This window comes from Lathyrus oleraceus, chromosome 6, assembly GCF_024323335.1.
Source record: "Lathyrus oleraceus cultivar Zhongwan6 chromosome 6, CAAS_Psat_ZW6_1.0, whole genome shotgun sequence".
Classification (NCBI taxonomy): domain Eukaryota; kingdom Viridiplantae; phylum Streptophyta; class Magnoliopsida; order Fabales; family Fabaceae; genus Lathyrus; species Lathyrus oleraceus.
The window spans coordinates 283,534,672-283,541,019 of NC_066584.1; the positions used below are offsets into that span (position 1 = coordinate 283,534,672).

The following is a 6,348-nucleotide window of genomic DNA, read 5'->3' on the forward strand; positions in this document are numbered from 1 at the left end:
AAAAGAAAAAGGGTGCCCGGAGAGATCAACTCATCTCCTGCCTACGTACCTCATCTGGTATGAGGATCAGGGCGACGTAGTTCCCCTACGCAGGGAAAAAGGACTAGCCTAACCAGATACAAAGGGAGACACAAACTACTAGGGAGACTACGACTCGAGCCTAGAAGTTATCATGCATACGATCCCTAAGTTAAGGTTTCTATCTAACTTGCACATGGATCAAGCTATCCTAAACAGCACAAGCAAAGAAATCATACACACAATTAGCACACACTATATACAAACAAAGTGGGCTCACACAAGGTTAGGTTGTGAAACACAAGCCAACTGGAATAGGGTGATGTTAGCTCTTAACCCTAACATTGAGAGTTAGGGTGAAGCAGATGAAATGGGAAGTGAGGATAAGACCTCACAGCTCTTATCCATGGCCTGGGAGAGCTTCAGACAAATGAAAGTGGGAGTTCAGAAAGTTGGAACTCTTCTCCACATATGACTGACTCAACATGGATCTTGGGTTACTATCCACAATGCATCAACACATGGTGTGAGCAAAGTGGATGACACACTGAATAGCAGGAGATGGATTGCACATCTCTTTTATCTGCCAATTGCCTCATAGAGGTCTTTTCCTACTTGGCACAAAGATAAACAAACACAAGCATTGCCTCTTAAGGAGGACTTCAGACAGGTGCCTGCCCAAGTAACAGGACAGGTCTTCCAGACTACATGAAGTCAGAGAGTTATACCTCAATGCTTAAGCAACCAAGCAAAGCAGAAGCAAGTTCACAATGAACTTAAGCAACTAATGTACCTTGATGAAGATGCAGAAGTGGAGCAGAGTGATTCAGGCCTTGAACAGCTCAAACAGATGATCCTTAGCTCTTGTATGATTGAATGGATGAAGGTTCGAAGGTTAATTGTGCTTGATCTTTCCAGAATTTCCAATTGCCATGGATGAGTGTAAGCTTCGAGCTGCTTCAAATCTGCATGAATTGTGATGGTTCTTGCTTCAAACATGCGCCATAATCCTTCCAGATGATGATTTGATCAATGGATGATGAATTGGTTTGACGAAAATTGAAAAAATTTGAGAGAGAAAATTTGGAGAAAATTGTAGATCTGAAAATGTGATGTTGATAATGCTGAATTCTGTTAGGATTAGGTTTATATATGCCCTCCTAATCAAGTTCTTAATCATGCTTAACCATGTGGTAAGTGGTTTAGTGAGAATGGAGTGTTTTGGCCAATTTGCAATTTCACCCTTATGCATGCAAACCAATGGAACAGTGCACGAATTTTGTTTGAATTTCACTTGAAATGCTATTTGGAGGCCAATGGAAATGTTGGAATGTGAAAACAATGCATTATTTTCAAATTTAAAAATTCCCTCCAAAATTCAAATGAAAAACCAAATGTTTATGTGATGAGAATTCATGGCATGTGATGCATGTTTTGGATAGTAGAGATCAAGAGAAAAATGTTGCAAAAAGAGCCATCTCATTTGGACATTTGGTGTGAAAGTTATGCATGTTTGAAGTTCAAATTCATTTGGCCATGTTTGATCCATATCTCTTCAACCATACATGAGAAATTCATGATCTTGGACTTTTTGGAAATGGGAGAGAAATATCTTCAACTTTCATGTTGGAAAAAATTTCATTTGAAGCTTTCTTGATGATGTAATCTTGAGGAGAAAACCTTTCCATTTTTGGCAATTGCAAATTACAGGCCACTTACTATTTTTGGAAAGTTTTGATCTGACCTCAAATTCTTCATTGTTGATGTTTGAAATGTCAAATGAGACTTGTATGGACATGAATGAGGCCTCTCTAACCATCTCCCACCTTCAAATCCATGGTTGAACTAACAGTTGACTTTGGTTGACTTTCTAGGGTTTCAGATGAATTGGTCATGAACTGATGAGCTTTGCACCTTCAATGCTTGACCAAACCACTTCAAAATGATCCCTAGGTCACATGAACACATTGAACCAACCCTAGGGCTTTGATTCCATGGAAAATTCACCTGCTTGCTTGCACAACTGGATCTCCTGACCAGTCTTGACTGATGACTTGATAGACTATGCAATGACCAATGCAATGTTAATGACCTAGACATGAAAATGTATGTACAAAATGGGAGGTGCAAATTTGAGGTGCTACAAAAGGAATCAAAACTGAGTTGGTTTAAATATATTTAAAAATATAGTCACTCCTTTTCTGGTCTCAATTTACAGAGTTAATACCAAAGTTTTTGTACGAGATTAAAGATATAAAGAAGTTAAAATCAATAGAACGACGGTTTGAGATTTTAACTGGACAGTGTAAATTGGACATTAACTTTAAATCAAGGCGAGAGCAATTTTTAAGGTTAATTAAATTCTAATCATTTTCAAAAATTATTTTTAAAGGTTAAATGTGAGGACGAGAGTTAAGCATTTAAGTTTAATCATATAATCTAAGTCTACAGAGCGAGAGTTTGAGACGAGGGTGTTTAAACGGTTAGTATTTTCCCAAAAAGAGTTTCTATAGATTCTATTGTTTTCAAAATGTGATTTTAGATTTAACGAACCAAGTGAGAGTGTACGTTAATATAGAGTCATAGTCTAATTCAACAGAGCGAGAGTTTGAGAAAAAGACTTTTAAATTAATAGTGTCTACTGAAAAGACTTATTTTAAAACTAAGAAAAAGACCAACGAAGATTTGATTCCCCAATTACGACGAACTACATACCGATATCCGTGTTATTTGATATTTAATCTAGATCCAATTTTAGTTTTATTTTTCCCCCTAATTATCAAAGTATCATCCGCCTTAGCTTTACGCAGTAACCCTAGAAAAACGGTATATCGACTCATTAAGTCCCTATGGGATCGATATCTTTTAAAACTACGCGATTAGACTGTGCACTTGCAGTTAATACCCCGATAGACTCATAAAGTCGCGATCAAGTTTTTGGCGCCGTTGCCGGGGACTTTTATTTAGTCGATATCGTAACTCTTCTGTTACGCTGTAGAGACTAAGGCAATTTTTATTTTTCCCTTCTCTTTCGTTGATTTGTATGCCACACACTCGCTCACAAGGCGAGCCGTATTACTTACGAATCAACGATGTTGAACGATATCTCTGAGTATTACGCCGAATTCGGGAGTATCGTGCTACAAACAATCTTCCTCTAATCGAAATTCCTGATCTCAAAAATCTCCTTCCATCGATGCTACCAGTGATGGCCGAACCAGCTCGTGGTCTTCGAGATTACGCTGCTCCATCGCAAGATGAGCCGCATTCGAGTATTGCTCCACCCGCAATCGAAGCGAACAACTTCGAACTTAAACCTTTGCTGTTGCAGGCAGTGCAACAGAACCAATTTTCTGGAAATCCTACCGAGGATCCAAACCTTCATTTATCCGTATTTGTCCAATACGCTGACACTGTTAAAGCTAATGATGTCACTTCAGAGGCAATTCAACTTCATCTCTTTCCTTTCTCGTTAAGAGATAAAGCTAGAAGATAACTTCAGTCTCTTCCTTCCAACTCAGTCATCACATGGAATGAGTTGAAGAAAGTCTTTCTTGCCCGATATTTTCCTCCAAGCAAAAAAACTATTTTGAGAGCCCAGATAAATGGATTTAAGCAAAAAGACAACGAGTCTCTTTTCGAAGCATGGGAAAGATAAAAGGACATGATGAGACTTTGTCCACACCATGGTTTAGAGGACTGGTTAGTAATTCACACCTTCTATAATGGTCTCTTGTACAACACAAGGTTAACAATAGACGTCGCCGCCGGTGGTGCGCTTATGGATAAACCTTACGTTGACGCTTATCAACTTATCGAGAGCATGGCCCAAAATCATTATCAGTGGGGAAGCGACCGAACAATGGTAGAGAAACCTCAAACAAAAGGGGGCATGTACGAAATAAGTAGCCTTGGTCATGTTAATGCAAAAGTGGATGCTCTTGCCCAGAAAATTGAAAGTTTAAATGTATCACCTCCAGCCACCGTGGTTGCCGTAACTCAAAATTGCGAAGTCTGTGGAATTCAAGGTCACACTCCTACAAATTGTCAACTCCTAACAGGAATCCAAGCAGAGCAACTGAACTATGCTCAAGGAAATCCTTACTCACATACCTATAACTCAAACTGGAAGAACCATCCTAACTTTTCATATAAAAGTAACAACGCTTTATACGCACCAGGTCAAGCTCCCAGTCAAGCCCCAACTATACCTCCTGGATATCAAAAGCCGACCCCATCTACACCTAACAATAACATTCCTAGGAAATCAAATTTGGAAATCATGATGGAGAACTTCATAGCTTCTCAACAGCAAACCAATAAAGAGTTCTTAAACCAGAATGTACACACTAACGAACAAATTAAACAACTAGCAAGTAAAGTAGATGCCCTGGCTACCCATAACAAAATGCTGGAAACACAAATCTCGCAAGTAGCTCAACAACAAGCGCCTACTGCTGCCCCAACTGGTACATTTCCTGGACAGCCCCAACCTAATCCGAAAGGCCACGCTCATGCAATTATATTAAGAAGTGGAACAAAGGTAGAAGGACCGTCTGACCCAAGGATTGAGAACCAAAACTCTAAAAAGTAAACTGAGGAAGAAAGTAAACCTAAGGAAAAGGAAGAGTGTAATAAATAAACCGTAGAAAAAAAAGAACCTTATGTACCTCCGCCACCTTACAAACCACCTATCCCTTACCCTCAAAGGCTAATTAAAACCAAAGACGCGGGCCAATTTAAAAAATTTGTTGACCTACTGAAACAATTAAACGTCACAATTCCTTTTACGGAAGCTATTACACAGATGCCCTCATATGCTAAGTTCTTAAAAGAAATTTTATCTAATAAAAGGAAACTTGAAGACAGCGAAACCGTTACACTCACTGCTGAGTGTAGCGCAATAATCCAGAATATGCCTCCTAAACTTAAAGATCCTGGTAGTTTTTCTATACCCTGTCACATAGGAAAATTTGTCATAGATAAAGCTTTATTCGATTTAGGAGCCGGTATCAGTGTTATGCCCTTGTCCATATGCAAGAAACTTGAAATGGGAGAATTAAGACCAACCAAAATGTCTGTGCAATTAGCGGATCGTTCCGTTAAATATCCCGTAGGAATTCTTGAAAACGTTCTCGTGCGCATAGGTCAATTCTACATTCCCACCGATTTTATAATTATGGACATCAGAGAAGATGAAGTTACCCCCATTATATTGGGAAGACCCTTCTTAGCAACCGCCGGTGCTATCATAGACGTAAAACGAGGACGACTCACTTTCGAAGTAGGAGAAGAGAAAATTGAGTTTATTCTTTCCAAATTTTTGAAAGCACCTGCAATAGAAGACACATGTTACTTCATGGATATCATCGATGAATGCATAAAAGAAACAGAATTAGAAAATGACGAATTGTCTGACTATCGTGTAGAAGACAGACTGAACCAATGTTTAGCAATAACATCATATCCTACGTAATGCCTCAAGAAACCAACCCTCGACCTGAAAACACTTCCCAAAAATCTGAGATATGAATTCCTAGACCTAGAACTTGAACGACCAGTAATAGTCAATGCAGACCTAGGAAAACTTGAAACCGAAAAACTCCTACATATCTTAAGAAAATATCCAACCGCATTAGGATACAACATCACCGATCTTAAAGGGATAAGTCCTTCTATTTGTATGCACCGCATCATGTTAGAAGAAGACTATAAGACTTCTAGGGAACATCAGAGGAGACTAAACCCGATCCTGAGTGAGGTAGTGAAGAAGGAAGTAACGAAGTTATTAGAGGCAGGTATCATATATCCTATATCCGATAGCAAATGGGTTAGTCCTGTACACGTAGTACCAAAGAAAGGAGGTATAACAGTGATCGAAAATGAAAAAGGAGAAACTATAACCAAACGAATTGAATCGGGATGGAGAATGTGCATTGACTATAGAAAGCAAAACAAAGCAACCCGAAAAGATCATTTTCCTTTACCATTCATAGACCAGATGTTAGAACGATTAGCCAAGCATTCTCATTTCTGCTATCTAGATGGTTACTCAGGTTTCTTTCAAATACCGATTCATCCTGATGACCAAGAAAAGACAACGTTCACATGTCCTTTTAGTACCTTCGCTTATCGACGAATGCCGTTTGGCTTGTGCAATGCTCCTGCAACCTTCCAAAGGTGCATGATGGAAATATTCGCCGATTTTCTCGAAAACATCATGGAAGTCTTTATGGATGACTTTTCCGTATGCGGACAAAGTTTCGAAGAATGTCTTGAAAACCTAGAAAGAGTTCTAGAACGATGTGTAAAAGTAAACCTAGTACTTAA

General features: G+C 38.9%; 1 non-coding gene across 1 annotated transcript; it reads right to left on the minus strand.

Moving 5' to 3' along the window:
- Positions 1 to 3,604: 3,604 nt before the first annotated feature.
- LOC127099248 (small nucleolar RNA R71) lies at positions 3,605 to 3,711 on the minus strand. Its single transcript, XR_007793775.1, has one exon. It is a non-coding gene; the product is annotated as a small nucleolar RNA R71 (small nucleolar RNA).
- Positions 3,712 to 6,348: the final 2,637 nt, after the last annotated feature.